The sequence below is a fragment of the Lissotriton helveticus genome, chromosome 3_1 (assembly GCF_964261635.1).
Source record: "Lissotriton helveticus chromosome 3_1, aLisHel1.1, whole genome shotgun sequence".
Classification (NCBI taxonomy): Eukaryota; Metazoa; Chordata; class Amphibia; order Caudata; family Salamandridae; genus Lissotriton; species Lissotriton helveticus.
The window spans coordinates 180011217-180032634 of NC_136061.1; positions in this window are offsets into that span (position 1 = coordinate 180011217).

A 21418-nucleotide genomic window follows, 5' to 3' on the forward strand; every position below is an offset into this window, starting at 1 on the left:
GCTATGGCGCTCTAGCAGAAGGACCCAGATTCTCTGAAGCACATTCATAATGAGGGTTGTGCAGGAAGTTAGTGTCAATGGAGGAAAGTGCGTGCCCTGAGAGATACTGGATCCTCCCACACAATGGTTGACAGGAAGTATCTTAAGCCTGAGGATATGCTCCCTGCTAGCAAGGATACAGGTTTGGTAGCCAGTGGAAAGGTCACGGAGTATCTGATTGTCAGGGGTAAGATAGAGCTCAAATGCAAGACTGTCATGTTTTATTTTGAGGTAAGGGAAAAGCAAGGTGCTGGCTTATCTTGGGGAATGACATGATAGCCTCTAGCGAGGCTTTTTGGCGAACTGTCAGATCCCCCTACTTAACAGACAATAACAGTCCCAAGATAGAAGTGGCCATAGAGGAAGATACCTGGGTGTCCCACTTTTCCAAAATCTTCAAAAATACAGTAACATCAGGTGGGACAGAAAACACACATCCAACAGTCGAATACCCAATACCCCTGCATTTCGACATCTCCGAGTTATTAGTGGCACTGGAAACAAGTAAAAACGGGAAAGCTCCAGGCCCAGATGGGGTCCCAGTGGATCTTTTTAAACACAATCTGGATCTCTGGGCCCCCATTCTTACCAGAGTCTGCACTGCAGCCGCAAAAGTGGGACTGATAAAATCTTGGACCCATTCTATTATGGTCCCGATTTTTAAAAAAGGGGATCGTCAGGATGTTAAATGCTACCGCCCGATCTCACTGCTGGACTCTCTGGGCAAGGTTGTTGGCAGGGTAGTCCTTGAGCGACTCCAGCAGTGGGCTGAGGAGGGAGGCATTATTTCCAATCTTCAGTTTGGATTTCGGGAGGGGTTGGGAACGGTGGAGCAGGCCCTCAATCTTAGCTTGATATTGGGCAAATACACCCAAGCAAAGTAGGACACAGTATATATGGTGTATGTAGATCTGTCTGCTGCGTTTGATTGCGTCTCACACGCAAAGCTCTGGATGGTTCTGAGCCAAATGGGAGTGGATCCCCCTCTTCTAGATTTTTTGAGAGAGCTTTATTCTAAAGCATCCGCGAGGGTGCGTTTTGGAGTAAAGGGGGAGTTGACAGCATCTTTTGGAGTAGAGCGTGGAGTCAGGCAGGGGTGTGTTCTGGCCCCCTTTCTCTTCTCATTGTACACGAGGAAGAGATGTTGAGGGGGGGCCAGGATCTCCGGCGGGTAAAACAGCGCCTGATTCCCGCTCTGCTCTACGCAGACGATGCTGTCATTCTGGCGCGTACTCCGCGTGAATTGCAGAAATCCCTGAATAGGTATACGGATTTCATGGGTGAATTGGACCTACATGTGAACGTTAAAAAAACGTTTGTCATGGTTGCAGGCAGTGAGAAAAAACGAGCAAAGGACATCTATCTCAATAACCAAAAACTTGAGGTAACTGCCCAATACCCGTATTTGGGTATCATGATTGACCAAAGGCTGAAGTGGAGACCAGCAGTAGAGGCAAGGTGCCATCTTTTTAAAAGAGCCATAGTGGCTCTGATGAGCTTCTCTCAGAGATTGGGGAGGAGAGCACCAGTGGAGTTACTAAAAATTTATAGTGCCAAGTGTCAGGCTATTGCACTGTATGGGGCGGGAGTCTGGGGACACGTAGACATTAGCGCCCTTCAGGTGGCAGAAAACACCTTCCTCAGATTCCTCCTAGCAACACCAAGACGTACTTCAATCTACGCATCTCATTTGGAACTTGGAATCCCCTACTTGGAGGACTTTTTAAAGATTCAGCCATTATTGCTTTGGCGGCGCTTATGGACCTCTGATAAAAATGCGCTGACACAGGCAATTCTAGTAGACTCAATGGCCCTTGACCAATCTTCAAAAATAACATGGCTTCGGTACATCAGAAACTTCCTCAAAGATCTTGGCTTGGAGAAGTATTATCTTCAACCTGAAGGTATCATTGATCTTCCAAAGAGAGCGTTGAAAGAACTGGCCCTGAGACACTTAGAGTCCTTGAGGTTGACTTCTGACTCGACAAAACCCTCGGTCCTTCATGCCAACTTGATTCAGTTCACATACTCCATCCAGCCGTATTTAACATTACAGACTAGTACCCATGATAGAATGTTACTGACAAGATTCAGATTAGATTTTTTTCATAGATTAGTAGCCTTTCCCGAGAGAAATAGATGGGACCTAATTCTCCCTGTTTGTTCCAGTGATGAGGAATCTGCACAGACTAATTTACACACAATATTGTTTTGCAAATTCCATCATCCACACAGGAAAATTTGGCTACTACCACTATTAAGGCGTTGGGCACTTAGACAGTGTCGCCCCGCAATGCTACGCCTCCAACTGCCAGAATCGGAACTTGTTTGTTATCTTGTCCTTAATTTTCTAAAATGCGTTATGAAGCATAGGAAAAATCTGCAAAATTCATGCCGGATCTCGCTTCAGATGACGTAATGAAATAATTTCGATGTTCTGTTTTAAACATATTAATTTGTCTCTGTCTGAATTTTATCCTGTAATATAATCTTTCGTCTAACACAAAATTGTATTATTAAATGTTGCTTTTATGGTTTTCCAATGTTTAAAGCTGAATAAAGAAAGAATTATTATTGGGGCCAGGACCTGAAGCCTTTGCTTGGACCATGTCAGCTGTGTTGAGCAGAGCAAAGTCTGCACGTCATTCTCAGAATGAGACTTCGATCAATTCTGAGTTGCAGGCACCAGGACGAAGTAGTTTGCAGGAATGGGTAGGCTCATGGAAATCAGCGCTTCTGCTCCATATGAATGAAGTGTGGAGTCTGGGTAGCTTCCAGAGATACAGGGTTTGCTAGCATCTGGAGGGCCTACCTGGGAAGATTTTTACAAGGTAGAAGAAGAGTGCCTACACTTAACGGATTTCAGGAGGAAACCCAGAAAAGGAGACCCAACGACTCAACGACTCAAATTCTAAATCAAATTTGAGGTCAAAATAGTCTACTGTCAAGTAGCCAGTCGAGCTGTATGTCAAGGAGAAAAAGCTCTGCAAGACTTCTGCCTGTGACCAGGACTGGGGACTAAGGCCTGCCAGTCTCCCAGTTTGGTGAGGGGACATTTCCCAATTAAATTCAAGAGCACTTGCCCCTGGAGGCTGGAGCACCCTTGCCTTCCTGCTTGCCAATACATGTGTGCCCTTTGAGTAAGAGAAGTGTGCTTGGGTGGAGCGCAGTCCAGTGGGGGAAGTTAACAAGTGGCTCCCCATTGCAAGGCGTGAAAAATTGGCCGCTGCACCGATCAGGTCATCGCCCATGTGCTGATTACAGTTGGTGACCCTATATGTCAGAGGGCATGAAGTTAGATGTGGTTGCACAAATCGGGCTTCTGCTTGTGTGGGAGTAAAGTTGGTTACCCGGTATGCCAGTGAGAGCTACTGTGAAGATTGCATGGCTGCCGATTGTGCCATAGCCCGTGTGTGGAGCAAAATCGGTGACTGCGTATTCCAGAGGGGGCCATCATGTAGAGGAAATGACTACCGTTCAGATCAGACCGTTGCCCGTGTGGCGAGTAAGAACAAGGACCATCTATTTCACCCCGTTTCACCCCGTCTACAAATATTAAATAGATCGATTTATTTAAAGATATTATTGTATCTCCAAACAAATCTATATAGGTCAAACGGAAAGAAAGATCAAAACACACTTAAATGAACACAAGTCAAACATAAGGACTAAACAAATCAAATCTACAGTGGCTCAACATTTTGTGGAAGCAGGACATAACATTAGCCAACTGAAATACTGGGTACTAGAATGTGTAGAAAAATGCGAAGGGAGAGATAACCACAACTTTCTACTACAGCGGGAACATTTTTGGATCACCCTCCTTGATTCCATGAAGCCCCATTGCCTCGATGACCGTATGGAATTTACTTGTTACTTATAAAGGCATTTGCTTAGGGACTGGTATTATCAGTCTTGTTTCCTACATTCATTATCGTTAACTATTGTTTTTATTATAAAGAAATTATTATTTATTTAATTAATTTCTTTATCTTGTTTCTGCATTTATTATTGTATGATGTACCACACTGTAGCTCAATCGTCACGTTTGCCCTTTCACACTTGTAATAGACTTCACGATCACACGGTTAGTTTATAACTTTATTTAACATGTCACTCTAATGATACTACCAGCTCGACGGTCTAGTCTTCTATCGATGTATCTGTATTTTGTACACATCGCGCATGCGTCATTTAAAAACGCCCCAACAAGCTTGTCAGGCATCCTGAGAGATCGCTCACAGAGAGGAGATCACCAGTCAGCGAGAGGTATTTATACCCTAACACCACGATTCACCGGTAAGCGTTATCGCAGCACAATATTTAAGCTGTGCATGTAATAACCCCGTTTAATCTGTATATTTGGCGGTAACTGTTTAACTGTGTTGTTTCACCGCTGAACCCACTACACGCTGCCCTTTTAAAATCATAGTCCCGCATTTGCATGTTACTAAGCACAACCTGCCGTCGCTAAAGGACTAACATCAATAGTCGGTATGTTAACGTTGACCTGACAACCACAATTGAGCGAGATTAGGCTTTAGATTTTTTTTCCACCATTTTGTTCATAAGCACATAACCTTCACGAAGGTTGCACCATCCTCCTCCACGATTAGCGTTTTACCACAATTATTTTTTACGAGCACCATCACCAATGGATGATAGAGGACTTACAACCTATGTGACTTCTTCATGTTCATAAATAGTTTTTGATTATATAATATTATTGCTTTCAGAGAATCCCCAGATGAAGGCAGATTTTCTGAAATGCATTGGGATGTATAAATAATTACAAGGTTATAAACAATGCACTCTAGGAAGAAAACGTACTGAGGAACAAAAAGGATGTTATTAAACATAACTGTGATGCAACAGTTTAAATAAAAGTTAATTTTGAATACTAAGGAATGTGTTCACGTTAAACTTTATTGACAAACCTGGAGAAACCTTTTTAACAAGGACTACAAACCTGTTGTCTGGGGGACATTCCCTATAACCATAGGGATGCATTGTTATTTATTTAGTATCCACTATAAGACAGTGAGATGGTTAGTGTCATGGTTTGGGGCGCTGGAGTCTCCGTCCCTGTGTGAGATCAGCCGTCCATCATTTGGAGGCATAGATCCTACCCTTTCTGATTCATCACACCTAGGAGTGGATGCATGCACGTGTGTTTTGGTGCCTTGTCCTCGGTAATGGTAAGTTTTGGAATGCTAATCTTCTGTTATGTTTATTGTTCTAAGACCCCTGGTCACCCTAACCTCCTCTACTGTGACACCCCATGTGACTGTCCCCATTACAAGTGGAGCTGCTGCATTTTTCCCCCCATGAAATTGATCCAAAAGATGAGCAGGCCAGCGTTCTTGTTCTCTTGTGAAGTCAATCCAAATATCTGAGCCAAGCGCACAGCGAGAGATATGCCCAGAGATATGCCCTACAGCAGACAGTTATCTGCTTTATGACATTAAAACTAACTGTCCCTATTTTCATGCCCTCATTAACATTAATGCCAAAAACATGGATTGATTTACAAACAATGAGTTGAGGCATTGCATGTCAGCAATAATTCCTCTCTTATTTCAAGTTTTAATTAATCTTGCCTTCTTAAAGAGTTAGCTATTTAATCAAGTTATGCTTCTTTATCAAATTTTTTCTATGCATACTTTGAGATGTGCAGGTGTTTATGAGAGGCTTTGAATGAGAGCTCTGATGCTGACGCTGAAGCCAAAGCAAAGTGCCTGTCAATGGGTTGGCCTCTGCATAGCACACAGAACAATGGTCATGTATTCAAGTTGTAATTGCAATTTTGTGAAAATGTGTGTTAAGAGGATCCACAGATTGCAAATTATTTACAGGGCAAAAGTAAAAATAAATAAATAGCTTAAATGTGAGTGAGTGCAGTGTGTGTTTGGAAGTGAGTGGGATGCAAGGAAGTGCATTCGGGGAAGCGTGAAAAGAGGGTGCTGAAGAGGAAAGAGAGGTGGTTGAAGATGTACAGATGGACAAGATGTGCATAGAAAAAGATATGTTTGTAATATAAAGAGCACATAATTGAAGGCAAACAATCCTTCCAAAGGCCTCAATACTATTTGAATTTCAAGATTGAAACATTTTGAAGTTTAATTATTTATCCCAGATCCTTGTTGTTACTCCTTTAGGTTCAACAGCTAGCAACCAGTGACAAAGCCGATCCAACTGAGAGGTTTGAGGTGTGGGTCAGTTGTGATATATATCTGGATGCAATTAATTAAATCTCAAAGAGAAACCAAAATACTGGTCGTGTAGCACACTATGGTTATCACAGAAATGTATTGTGCTCCCTTTTAGGGAATCCCCACATTTTCCATTCCACTTAAAGACCTGCCTTCAGATACTTCTATATGACAGTTTGCAATCAGCAGCTGTGGGTTCTTCCCTATGCCTGGTTAAAGCATTTTCCTTCAAAGTTGATGCTGCATGCAGTGCAAGACACTGTGCAAGCACACACTTTAAAAGGCTGAGGTTGTCGCATTGTACAATTTACACCTTACAGTAACTGTTGAATATATTAATGCAGTAAGATATAGGGCAGTTTTTTTTACCTGTTAAAAATTTCAAAACGATATGTTCCCACTTCTCTATAAACCTTGCTTTAACACAAAACTAATTTGCAATTCTTTTCTTCAATGTTTTTCTCTGGAGGAGGATCCAGGCTGGACTCCACGTTTGTCCATTAAGTTTGCCAGCGTCGCTCACTACATAAAAGTCACACTAAACTTTTACCCCTCACCACTTTCATATGTCACCAGGGGCCACTGACGATAATATCTCTAAATAAATCGATCTATTTAATATTTCTACATAATTGTGAAGGAAATGCTTTCAAGAAGGCACATCCCCAGAGCCCTAATGGAGAATCTGCCCCTGCAGACTCTTTGCCAACTTCGTTAGTCTTTTCCACCCCTCATCTTTCTCTGTCTCTTTCATACATTAATCTGGGCATCCCAAGATTCACCAGCTTTATATTCTTTGCAAAATATGCTCTTTTCGGTCCACCAAATTTCTCATGTTCACTCTTTTCTCCCAATTTGAGTAATGCTCTTGTCAGCTATCAGCTCTTACTGCCTATTTTCTCACACCTCTAAACTCTTTCTAAAGTCTTGAAAACTGCTAATCTCTCTTCTTGTCTCACAACTCTTCGCTTGATTCCATTCACTCTTCAGCTTCAGTCCTGCTTTCTTAACTTTACGTACATACATAATGTAGTCCTTCCCAATCTGTCATTTCTGGTGCAGTTTTACATTCTCCTCTGTCCCTTATGCTCCACATCTCAAATCAGATTAGCCTGCCCCTCTCTTTGAGTGCCCCTCGAGACTGGAATTCTTTGCTCTTTCTGCTTGAGGCTCTGAAATGTATTAATATGCGCTTTATGCTCTTACCTTTTCTTAACCTCTGTTTGTATCTCTCTGAAACCATCCGTGCTCCCTGCGGTGTTGCCCACTAATTTTTAGTTCTGCTAGGTATGGGCAAATCATTTTTTGTGCCCATTGATCTTCACTCATTTAATTTCATTTGCAAATCTCTGTGCAACACTTAGGCCTACGCACATGATAAAGACAATACAAGTTCAAATAAATTCTGCCTGTGAGATGAAGGCAGAAATACTGCTTCTCTTTGTGAGTGAAAGGAGGTCCCTATGGATTTCATGCTGTGATGTAACAACTATATTTACAACAAGGGGTGGTGAGGGACAGAGTCTCTGAATTAAGCAGAATACTCTCACCCAGTCAAAAGATCAGGGCTGGATCCAACACCGTTTTTTAGCTCATTGCACCATCCCAGTTTCAGAACCTGGCTGTATGCAAATTAGTCTGTTCCTGTCCCAGTGCATGATGGGAACAGGGCAAACCAAACTACAAAAGCCAATTCTTACACTGGGAAGGAAACAAGCTTCCGGGGACCGGTTTCTGGCATTACAGCCGTCTTCGGCCCGGCTTGCTTGAATCCTGATAGTGCAATGATGTAACAACTGACATATCTGGAAGTTGATAATAAGCTAGACAAGCTGTCAGGGCATGGATCAACCAATGCTCCAAGCAAAGGTCAACGCTGAGGCCTAAAGTGTGGAGGACCACAAAGGTGTATAACCTTAGGGATGGCGTGAATCCAAATGGGAACACCATGTGTTGGTACTGCTGTTTAGAAAACCGAGTAAGAGAAACTTCACATGAGTCGCTTGAACTAGAATTTGTTTCACTAGAGGTACTGTGGAATAGAATTTGCATCTCTCCTGAGGCAATATTATATTCTCAAAGCCCTGGCTGTGAGAACGGTTTTGGGGTTTTGGGTGTTAAGGTATCCCGCTGCCTCCCTGCGGCCCGCCCCCCTGTGATTCCATTCGCCACCCCGCTCCCGCCACCCAGCTGCTCCTCCCTCCCGGCTCCTTACTTATGACGCCCCCAGAGCGACCGCGCAGCAGACGCGCAGCGGGAGCGCCGATTGAGCGCCGAAGGTGCGCCAAAGGAAAGCCCGTCGGCGCCCGTCCGCGCCTGGCCCGCGCCTAGCACCAGGACCCCTGGCCCTCCCCGCCGAGGCAAGACGACCCGACTGACCTACGATGCCGCCACTCTCAACGCACTCAATGCCGGCCGGACCCACGCCTGCTGCCGAGCCACCCCGAAACGCACCCACGGACCCTTCACCTGCTGCACCTGCAAGTTCACCTGCCTCCGAACCTGCCCCGCACCCGCCAAGACAAACACCAGCAGCAACCACCTCAAGTGCATCCTGATCAACACCCGCTCCGTCCACAGACACGCCGTGGAACTCTGGAACCTCCTCGACGCTACATCACCGGACGTCGCCTTCCTCACGGAAACCTGGATGAACGCCTCCTTTGCACCCGACATCGCCATCCCGGACGGGTACAAGATCATCAGGAGGGACCGCATCAACCAGACCGGAGGTGGCATCGCCATCGTCCACAGGAACACCATCCGCATCACGACCGACGCTAACGACTCCTTCGCCGCATCCGAACATCTCCACTTCCAGATTCACACCGACCCTAAGACGACCCTCAGAGGCACCCTCGTCTACAGACCCCCGGGACCACGCACACAATTCAGCGAAGACATCACAGACTTCATCAGCCCGCACGCCCTCCCCTCCACTGACTACATCCTCCTCGGGGACCTCAACTTCCACCTGGAGAACAACAAGGACCGCAACACCACCGCCCTGCTGGAAAACCTCGCCAACCTCGGACTCAAGCAACTGGTCAACACCCCCACACACTACGCCGGCCACACGCTTGATCCCGTCTTCTCTTCCAGCAAGTACATCACCTTCAGCCACGCCACCGGACTCCACTGGACCGACCACAGCTGCGTCCACTTCAGCTTCAAAAGATCCATGACCCACCACCACCCGCAACAGGTACCTCACAGGAATTGGAGCAAGATCACCGCAGACCAGCTCACCACCTCCCTCAGCCAGAACCCACCCGCCAACACAACGGACCCCAACGAAGCAGCCCGCAACTTCACACAGTGGCTGACCGCCTGCGCCGACGACCTCGCGCCACTAAAGAACCCTCCCAGCAGACCCAGAAGCAAGAAGGCATCCTGGTTCACCGACGACCTCAAGTACTCCAAGAAGACCTGCCGCACCCTCGAGAAAGCCTGGCTCCTCGACCGGACCACCGACAACATGACCGCCCTCAAACACGCTACCCGCAAGCACCGCCAGCTCATCCGCACCACCAAGAAGAAATCCCTGAAGGAACGACTGGACAACAACGCCCACGACAGCAAAGAGCTCTTCACTATCGTCAAGGAGTTCTCCAACCCCAGCACCGGCACCAACGACATCACTCCGTCACAAGACCTCTGCGACTCCCTCGCCTCGTTCTTCCACTGCAAGATCACCGACATCCACAACAGCTTCGGCGCCCCACCCACGCACCCAACCGTCGAACCAACGCCCCCCACCGCCACCCTTCACACCTGGACCACGGTGACCACCGAAGACACAGCCCGCAAGATGAACACCATCCACTCCAGATCACCGACCGACCCCTGCCCACACCACGTCTTCAACAAGGCCGACTCCACCATCGCACCCCAACTCCGGAACATCATCAACGCCTCCTTCAACACCGCCACCTTCCCGGAGAGCTGGAAGCACGCCGAGATCAGCGCCCTCCTGAAGAAACCTACAGCGGACCCCACCGATCTGAAAAACTTCCGCCCCATCTCGCTCCTCCCTTTTCCTGCTAAAGTCATCGAGAAGATCGTCAACAGACAGCTGACCGCCTTCCTCGAGACGAACGGATCCCTCGACCCCTCGCAGTCCGGCTTCAGAGCCAACCACAGCACCGAGACCGCCCTCATCGCAGCCACCGACGTCATCCGGACCCTGCTCGACAAGGGGGAAACAGTGGCCCTCATCCTCCTGGACCTCTCCGCTGCGTTCGACACGCACCCTAGTCCAGCGCCTCAGCAACATCGGTATCCAAGAGAAGGCACTGGAGTGGATCATCTCGTTCCTCGCCGGTAGAACACAAAGAGTCCGCCTCCCCCCGTTTCGCTCCGAGGCCACCGAAGTCATCTGCGGCGTCCCGCAAGGATCTTCACTCAGCCCCACCCTCTTCAACATCTACATGAAACCTCTCGCAGCCATCGCACGCCAGGACAACCTCAACATCATCTCTTACGCCGACGACACCCAGCCGATCCTCTCCCTCACCAGAGACCCCGACACCGCCAGAACCTGCCTACACGAAGCCATCTCAATGGCGCCATTCAACCATGACCAAAACAATTTCTGCCCCGCAGAGCCTTACTGAAAGCCATCTTTACTGCCTACTGTTCTCTGGCTAATCTCGGATTCAATTGAATGCCACATCCAACAACAGTTTCAAATGCTTTCCACAGGCACCAGATTGTAAAAGCTAATGGTGCCCTACAGCATAGGCAATATGCAGAATAAACACTATTCTCCCGTAGGGATACATTTATGTTTTTATCTACCTGATGCCCTCGAGCCAAATCTTCTGCAGCTTTAGATGACTTTCCGAGATTTTGGGATGCAAAACGTCCAAATAAAAGACTTTTAATAAGCCTGCTTTTGTCTCTCTTCTGGATAGCCTTTTAACATGAATTTGGTGGGCATTGGCAACATTTGTGTCATTTCCTCTGCGGAAATGGCTCAAAACCAAGCAAAATTATCGTAAATGCTAGTCTCACACTTTGCAATATTTTTAAGCACGAAATTTATCGTAATATTCTTTTTGGAAGCAAGGACGCATTTGTTGCAAAATAAGCACATCATTGTGTGTGCGGTTAATAACAGCTTGTCCCATTCTGTTTGTAAGCATTCGTCCTGTGCCCCCTGCAACAGGATTGCTGAAAATTAAGCGAGCATGGCACCATAAGCAAAATTTCGTCCGAGTCTAGAATATAAGAAGAGTCGATTTTTGGATCTTTTAATTTCAGGGTTTACACCTTCTGGATAACATTGTGCACAACGTATGCAAAGTGAAATGTCAGTGGACGTCACTTCATACAGACTTCTATTACTTGTCCATGCACTAAAAACCAAGATTCTCCTTCTGTTGAAAAATGAAAAATGTTCTGTTCATTTTGTTTTGCAAAATGTGCAGCTTGAAAACAATTGAATCATCTAAAAAACTATTTTAATCCTTTACTTTAGTTCCATTAAAACAAATCTAAGACTACAAACTGCCAAAATTCATTACATCATTAAATGAATGCTCAGAATTTGGCACTCCATTCTCGAGAGACACGTGGTCACCTGGCAACCCATGCTCAACAGTGTTGATTTTATTGATCTCTGTCGTAAGGATCAGGGCGAGAGGAGTCTGGCACCCAGTCTTAGAAACTTTATGATGTATAGGTGTTGAAAGTATATAGTTGTGGTAAGCTTTTACAATACTTGAGAATAAAAATTAAAATGGCATTCCGCTTTCAGTTGCTTTCCAAATTTTTCAAGCGAACTGCACCCAGTTTGTCACTACAAGCCCATCAAGAATCCATACATGCCTTTACCCTCACACTTAGGAGACCCAGAGGAGCTAAGTTGGTGGTCAATATATGTTCAAGATATGTTCCTGCGCGACCGACAAGACTGGAGAAAATAACATGTTTGGCCAAAATTTGCAAAAAATCTGACAAACATCATGTTCAGGGCGATCTCTTGTGGAGCAAATCAGACAGAGGGAAGTCTGATCCCAAACGAAAGAAACCTTAGGATGTGTAGAGGATAAACATGTATGTTGTGATATGTTTCCATAGTACCCAGGGCTGATACCAGAGATCAAAATTCAGCGAGCCTAAACGGGCATTTTGTTTGTTCCAGTGTTCTAAAACGAGCTTCACTGGTTTATTGCTAGTCAACCACCTGAAGTTATAGAAACCCCCTAATTGTTTGGGACTCTAAATATGGAAGGAAAATGTTACTGCATGGACACTTCAGGACACGTCTTTGGAAAAATGATAAAAATGTGACAAATGCCATGTTCATCTCTATCTCCTGGTCAGTCAGTCAGGGAGGGCTGGCACCCACCACACTAAACCTTAGGATGTACAGGTGTTTAAAATATATAGTTCTGGTATTTTACAATGCAGCCCACGAGTATTACCAGTAACCAAAAGACAGCTACCCAAAAATTGCATTTTATTTGCAGTTGCTTTCCAAATTTCCAAAATGCCCTGCATCCTGGTTGTGCCTTATCGATGACCTGAAACCCCATGCATGTCTGGGAAACTCACACTCAGGTGTTTGAGAAGAACAAAGTTGGGTTAAGTCTTAGGAGAGATATGTTCCTGTGCGAGGGAGACAGGAGTGAATTACCATGTTTTGGGAAAGAAATGCTAAAAATGTCTTATTCAGCACAATCTCTTGGCCAACCAATCACAGTGAAGGGGGTCTGGCACAAACCAATAGAAATATTAAGATGCGTAGATGCTAAAATCATATGGTTGTAGTAGGTTCCTGGTGAGCTGTGGGGTGATATCAGCGACCAACAAACAGGTAGAGTTAACCAGCCTTTTGCTTGCAGTTGCTTTGCACATTTCTAAAATGCACTGCACACACTTTATTGTCTGTGGACATCCGGAACCCACGGAAAACGAATACAAGTCTGATACCCTCTCGCTCTGGAGACCCAGATTAACAAAACTGGGAGCTAAACCTTGGCAGGCATATATTTCTGTGCTCAACAGACTAGAGGAAAGCATTAGGAATTAGGGGACAAAATGTAAGAAATCTGACAAATGTCATGATCAGCATGAACTCCTGGTAAGTCAAACAGAGTGAGGGAGGTTATGCACCCAGCAAAAGAAATCTCAGAAAGTCCAGATTTTGAAATCACAAGGTTGCAATATGTTTCCATCCAGCTAAGGGATTATATCGGTGACAAAGACAGACACCCTAAAACAGCATTGCGCTTTACTTGCAGTCTCTTTCCAAATTTCCAAAACACACTAAATCCTGTTTATTGCTTGTGGGTTCCCTAAACCCATAGAAAACCCAGACATGTCTAGTAACCTCATGCTCAGGAGACCCAGAGGAACAAAGTCAGGTTCCAGTCTTGGCAGGCATATGTTCCTGCGCAATAGGAACTGCAGGGAATTATCATGTTTTGTACCAAAAATGCTAAAAAGTTGCCAAAAGTCCTGTTCATCTCGCTCTCCCAGCCAACAAATCAGGTCAGTTAGGTCTGGCACCAGCGAAATAATTCTTTGGATGTACAGAGCTTTAAAATATATGTTTGTGGAATGTGGTCATACATCTTAGTGATAATATTTGTGTCCATAAGAAGGTGCCCTAAAACAGCATTTAACTTCTAGTTGCTTTCAAAATATTCAAAATGCATTGCATCCAGTACATTGCCTGTTTACACCTTGAAGCTATAGAAAACCCATCCATGTCTGCTACAGCCACACTCAGGAGATTGAAACAAACAAAGCAGGGGGTCAAGCCTTCATTGGGTTAACTGCATGAGGGAGACTGGAGGGAATTACCATATTTTAGGGGAAAATACTGACAATTAGTCAAGTTTCAAGTTTCAAGTTTATTTATTTGTTTGATTATTCAAATGTCATGTTCAATGTGTGCTCTCCTGGCCAGCCAGTCAGTGTGGGAGATCGGGCATCCATTAATAGAAACCTTTAGATGTGTAAATGTTATCAATATATGCTTGTGGCATGTTTCCATAGAGCCAGAGGATAATATCTCTGATCAAAAGACAAGGCGGCATTCTGCATGCAGTTGCTTTCCAAATTTCCAAAACGAACTGCACCTAATTTGTTGCCCATCTCATAGCAATCCTCCTCTTGGCCAACAGTACTGCTACAGCTAATAATTCATGCGTACGGGGCTGTCTTACTTTATGTAGACTTAAAAGGCAGACCGGCAGTATAGTAGGTATTGGTTCTGCCAGCATTATTCCCAAACCGTTTGTCACTTTCTGCCAGTAGCTTTGTATTTTTATGGGCACACCCAGGCGACATTTATGAAATCTGCTTGTGTAGCGCTGCAGCGTAGGTGTCTATCATCCTCACGGAGGCCAGATTTGTATAATTGTGCTGGTGTATATATATTATATCTGTTGCAGAAATTTAAAATAGATAATTCTGAGATTATAGTTAGGCGTAAGTGCCTGCTTGAGGGCCCAGCAATATTCCCAGTCATTTTGGATAGTGGGCTCTCTAGTGTACTTTTCCATTTTTCTAGAGCTTGTTCATGTTCTCAAAATTGTCCCAGTTGAGCTGCATTGTAGTGCTTAGTTTTGAGATCCTGGGGTGTGGGTGATGGGAGCAGTGCTTGTAGGGTATTGTGCGTTGGGGGCTCTTGAGAAAATGTAAGGTAAATATCTCTCACTGCAGCTTGCAATCTGAGGTCGGCAAATAGCAATAGCGGCGAGTGGTTAGCAGCTGACATAACATCTGATTGTGATTTGAATTGGCCATTGGGAAATATATCGCCCATTGTATGCAGTTCCATTTCACCCGGGAGTTTTTTGCATTTTATTCTCCTGCGTCACTGTTATCTGAGGGTGCGGTCGTAATAGCATTGCCGGGGCATACACCGGGAGTTTATTAGCTCGTCCTGTAAGTGCTTACCATGCTGTAACTGTGTTGCGCACCGGGCTAATTTCAGCGCGTGAAGTGTGCTGTTTTGGCGGCAATACAAGGGCAGCTAGTGGTATTCGAGGAGCACTAATGCTCTCCATCGCCATGTGCAATAGATATGCATGCAGGTGTATCCAATAATGAGCATATTGTGCTTGAGAACCACGATAATAAAGCTGCAACTCTGGGGCCTCGAAACCGCCTTGTTTGTATGGCCGAGTAAGCTCCTTCCATCCTACTCTGGGTTGCTTGCCTGCCCATGTAAGCATCGTCATACAGGAGCGCAGTCTTGTGAAAAACTGTTGTGTGAGTGCTATGGGTATGTTTGTGAATAGATAAAGGAAGCGTGGTAACACCACCATTTTCTGGATGTAAATTCTGTCAGCTATTGAGAGTGGCAATCTGACCCATCTGGCCACCTGAGGTTTTGTGAGAGCAGTGTCAGAATTTTTGCGTATTACCAATTCGGGATCGCGGTGTATCCAAACACCTAAGTATTTGATCAGCTCTGATCGCCACTGCAGAGGAAAGTCTAGTGGGGTTTTCCATGGCCAGTGTCAGCAGAATCACCACTGACTTAGTCCAGTTTATGCTCAGTCCCAAGTAGTGTTCGAATCGTGTGTATTCTCTAATTAGTGGATTTAGATAATCTTCTCAGTGACGTATGTACAGAAAAATATCATCTGCAAATAGTGATAAGCTAATGGGCCATAGATAGAACTGCAGTGCTGAATTTGCATGTTTTTGACTAATTTTGCACACCAGTGGTTCAAGTGCCAAAGTGAATAATAGTTGCGATAGTGGGCACCCTTGCTGTGTTCCTCTATGGATGTGTAATGGGGATGCTGTGGTGCTGTAATCCTGAGTCTTGTGCATGGATCTGTAGATAACAGTTTGATCCAGTGCAGGAACGGGTGTGGGAATCCCATTCTTCGAAGGACAGAAAAAATGAACAGCCATTCCACTGAATCAAATGCCTTAGCTGCATCCAGAAGGGCAGCAACTGCTGGTCTGGTTGCAGTTGGTGGAATAGTTCACAAGTTATGTGTCGTTGAACGTGTTGGAATAAATCCAGATTGGTCTGGTAGCACTAGCTTCTGCATTAGGGGTTGTAATCGCTGGGCTATTATTATAGCTAGTATTTTGATGTCTGAATTAATAAGGGACAGGGGTCGGTAGGAGTCACAATAAGTCAGGTTCTTCTCTGGTTTGAGTAGTGTAATTAGTAATGCCTCCCTTAGAGATGGGGGAGAGCCCCGTTTTCATATGCCTCCGAGTACATAGCCGGCAGATGGGTAATGAGCGAGACGCTGAAATCTTTATAGAATTTACCGGGCAGTCCGTCTGTTCCTGGACTTTGTTATTGGGTAGAGACCTGATGGCTTCTTTTATCTCATCTTCAGTTATTGGATGGCTGAAGTATTCCTGATGCTCATCAGTGGGCCAGACTAGAGCTATATCATCTAGATTTTCATTTATGTCATCTTCTGAGGCAGACAGTTGTGTGGAATATAATTGTGTATAATAGTCCAAGAACCTATCTATATTAGAAGCCATGGTGTAGTGTGGTGTCCCTATGCATCCATAATCTGCTAAATATGTGAGGAAGAACTTGATGCTTGAATTCTGCCCACTAGCGTGCGTCCTGGACATCCTCCCTACCAGTATTTGCACACCGTGTGTCTATGTGATAGATATTTCACCTCACTGTCTGCAAACTCCTGGTATTAGTTCATTTTATTTCTGATCCCTGCAAGTAGTGTAGGGTTCAGAGTTTGCGTGTATTTGTTTTTCTAGTGCCTTAATATCCTTTTCTACTCTGTTCAACTGCTGTCGTATGTCCTTCAGTATCCCCGCATGCTTACCTATGCAAAATCCCCAGATAGTCACCTTGAAAGCCTCCCAGAATGTTTGGACACTATCAACTATCCCTGTATTATGAACAAAGTTATTGCTTGCCTCACCTCTGTTTTAAATACCTGGTCTAGCATTGCAGACGTCTGGAGGTGCCACACAAACTGCGTGGGAGTATGTGTGGGGAGTGCTAGCACCAAACGGACAGGTGCATAATCAGAGAGTGTCTTGCGCGTGAGTCATATGGAATTTGTCCACGTGCTAACTGCACACGTTGCTATCCAGAAGTCTGTTTTAGACCATGTATTGTGGGTTGTGGAAGTGAAGGTTCCCTCTCTGCACCCTGGATTCCACAGTCATCATAAGTCCATCATACCCCATTCCTCCATACCGTCCCTGAGCACTTTGGCTGCTTTTGTGCCATATTGGTCATTACTTGTGGACTTATCCATTGCCGGATCTAAGCATGTATTAACGTCCCCTCCCCAGACCGTTTCTGCTGCCCCCAGAATCTGTAGTTTCGCCCAGGCTTGCGCAAAAAAAGGCTGGGTCATCAGTGTTCAGTCCGTATGTATTAACTAGAGTTAATATAGTGCCTCCAAAGTTCCCTTGGACTATAATGTAGCGGCCCTGGGTGTCCGTGAGGGAGTGCAGTAGTGTGAATGGGATGCCTCGCCTGACTAGTGTTATCACTCCTCTGGCATATGTGGAGTAGGAGGATGCTATTCAGGGGGACGCCCAGTGGGCACTCACTCTTAAATCTGAAGAGTTGGTAAGATGAGTTTCTTGGAGACAGGCTACCTCCACCCCATGCAGGGCAAGGTAGGCTCGTACCCTTCTTGTCTGCTGCGGATTGTTTAGTCCACACATATTCCATGTCAGCAGTGTTAATGGTCTAACTATATGTGTCATGGTACCAGCCTGTTGCTATGGTCACGCTGTATTCATTCTCTAGCTGTGATGACCCAAAAATACCAGCGATTGTGCTGTCTGTTATGTTAATGTTAATGAGATTTATAGGAGCGCACAAATACCAAACGGTGTCTTGGCGCTAAGGACACAAATAGCCTATTGTGCGCCTAGACCTGGAAAAGCCATGTTGTTAGGCTTCTCCTGAAACCGACAGGTGAATTGGCACTCCTGATCTCTAGTGGAAGAGAATTCCACAATCTCGATTTGCTCTAGTGAAAACAACAGCCACCCCAATGAGAGGCCCGAATTCTGGGGACCGACAACAGTCTTGCCCCCATGGAGCGGAGCTGTCTGGTTGGCTGATACCAGACAAAGAGTTTCTGGAGAAAACCAGGACCTGTATGCGCCAAGGCTTTATAGGCCAGACACAGAGCTTTGAACTTAACACGCTGAGCCACTGGGAGCCAGTGCAGCCTGCGGATCTCATTCGAGATCGGTTTGTGCCGTGGAAGATTCAGCAATAAACGCGCCGCCAACTTTTGAACTACCTGACGCTTCCTAAGACATTGCTTCTGGGCATTTAAATAAAGCCCATTACAGTAGTCCAATTTAGATTGCACAAGTGCCGTAACTACTGTTTTTTGAGAATCCACCGGGATATACGGGAGTATCTTTCTTATTTTTTTTATAAGAAGGTAAGAAGCTGACACAATGGCATTGGTTTGTTGACAGAAAGTGAGTCTGTTGTCGATCAACACCCCTAAGTGTTTGGCTTTGACCGTAGGACCATAGTCTGTGTCTGTATCTGTACCACTGACCATTGTTTTTCCCCCTGCCTTCCACCACCCACTCCATTACTCCAATTGTAATGGAGACAATCCCCAAACCCCGATTCCCCTCCCCTCCCCCCACAAACATTTCCCATTCTACTAAGTAAATTTGGAGCGGTGCACACATGTGAGCAAGAGTGGTCAACTGGCAAATCCCCGGTGTTGGGAGTCCTGTGGGGGCTGTGTGGTTCTAATATGTACTTGTGTCAGCATAATAAAATTCATAACTATAGAGCTTCGTTATCACTATAACAGTTGTGAATTACCCCACAGCTCATGACAACAACTGACGTACTAGTAATGCTCATATATCTTGATGTTGTGGCACCATTTGTTGATGTCTATTGGGCCACTTATCGAATATCACCACAAGCCGGTGTGCTGCCAGGATCGGAGACAGCACCATTACTCAGGGCCATCCAGTCCTGAAGTTTGTTCTTAGTCATCTGCTCTGCCTCTTGGCGACTTCCTCCGGGCGTTCGGCTGCCCCTGCTGTTGCAGATATTTTTGCAGTGCTTTAGGGTCAATAAAGATTTTGGTCTTGCCGGGCTGGATATAGCATTGTGTTTGGTATTTTTAGATCTCAAAGTTTCATTTTCACCGTTACATATTTCTTTCTCGCCTCTTGGACCTGAGCCGTGAAATCTGGGTATATAGAGATCTCGCCGCCTTCATGTCTCAGAGTCTGCAGTTCCCTGGCGCAGCGCAATGCAGCATCCCAATCTATGCTGCATTGCTATGATGGTCTGACCCCTCGGGGTGGGGGAGGCACAATGGACCTATGTACTTGCTCCACTATGAACAGTTCCAAAAGGTCTCTCTACCCAGTAGCTCTCTGAGGAGTTTTTCAACATATTTCTCCATGTTACCGGTGCTGGTCGTCTCCCCAATCCCCATTATCCTAAGATTATTCTGGCAAGAGCATCCCTCTAAATCTTTTGCCTTGGCCTGGAGGGTAGTTAAAAAGCTCTCAATTTTCTTCTGTTTTGTGTTGGCCATGTGCTGGGCATCTTCAGTGACGGACGCTCTACGCTCAACCATATCTATGCGTTCCGCATGTTTGTCCAGGCGCTCCGACATGTGGTCGACCCGATATGTTGGTGCATCTAGTTTGCCATCTATGTTGTTTAGAGTGGTTTGGATGACAGTTAAGATCTTTTTTTAAATCACCCCCCATCTCCCTATCTTGGGAATATGTAGCAATGCTTGCGGCCTCCTGGTCATCGGAGTGTGGGCCCACAGTTTTACGTTGGTCAAATTGTAGGTTGGACTGCATTTTATCTGTTTTTCCCATGGTTTATGGAGCTACAGTCATTCTGGTGTCTGAGCAGCTGTCTGTGGGGATGAGCCTATTGGTAATGCAGGACTGAAAGGGGCACAAGTGCACGTCAAATTCTGTTCACCACCTGCGTTGTGGCGACCTCTGCTAATTTGTGCAGCCCGGATCTTAGTGCCACCCTTATGCCCAGTAGGAAAATTGGCAGTTACTCCTTCTTTATGTCTTCGTGGCACATTGTAGTGCTGTGTCGCCGGGGCTTACACATGTAGTGTTAATGAGATTAATGCATATCTGATAGCTTCTATCTGCTGCCTTCCGCTTACGGTCTTGTGCTGGCCCAAAAACTCTGGTATGGGGGCTGTGGTGGGAAGGTCCCAGGTAGGCTGCAACTAGGCCGCACAATTAGTCGCGCGGCTCAGTGCTGATCAATGTTGTGTTATTGTGCGCTTACCAGCATTATCTCTCACCTCCCCCATGGCCCCGCCAGGCTTGATTCTCTCTGCGCCAGTCTGCACTGGGTCCCTGCGTCAGGACCACCCCCAATGGCTGCTTCTGCTGTCAAGAGTGTAGTGGTGCCTCCATGACTGGAGCGAATCCGGGACCCCGCACTCAGCCGCACTCTGCCAACCCGCACGAGCTCCACCCGCAGCGGTCTCCGCAATGTTGCCAGCATCTATTTTTGGGGGAGTGGGGGAGTGTCAGGTTTTTGCTTAGCACCTAAAGTAGTCTTGATCCAGTGCACCTACGAATGCATGCCTGTAACCCTGTCCATGCGCGACCCTGCCACCAGAAAAGTCGCTGCGTACTCCTCAGACTCATGCCCCAGGTCCCGTCAGCAATACACATGTGGCGCACTCTCAGGGCCGTGTCCGGGGTCCGCTCAGCAAGACGGCCCCCTCCTCGCTTCCAGAGGCCGCCAGCGCTAAGTGAAAGGCCTCATTCCTGCGGAACTCAGCCGCCAGCCCTCGCCTCACTTTTGCGGCCATGGGCAACACAATCGTCTTTCTCGGCCTCTATTCTTAGTATCAAGGAGCTCCCTCCACACCCCCAGCTTTGGATATGCAGAGGCAGGTAAGTGGCTCAATTTCTACTTCTACTTGACACAGGATGATGAAGGAATAAATACGCTGCCGAAGGAGCTCGCTCAAAGAGCGGCCATCTTCAGGCTTGGAAAGTTCCGCTACAATTCCATATTTACTAAACAACAGATCTATATCCTTTCAATTGGGAATTATATCTTATTAGATATAACAATGAAACCCCAATGTTAACCTATGGGAGGGGTCGGTCTCACAGTAGAACCAGAACATGTAGAACTTAAAAGTACATGACCTACCTTTTAATTACCCAGCACCCTGCTCTATGGT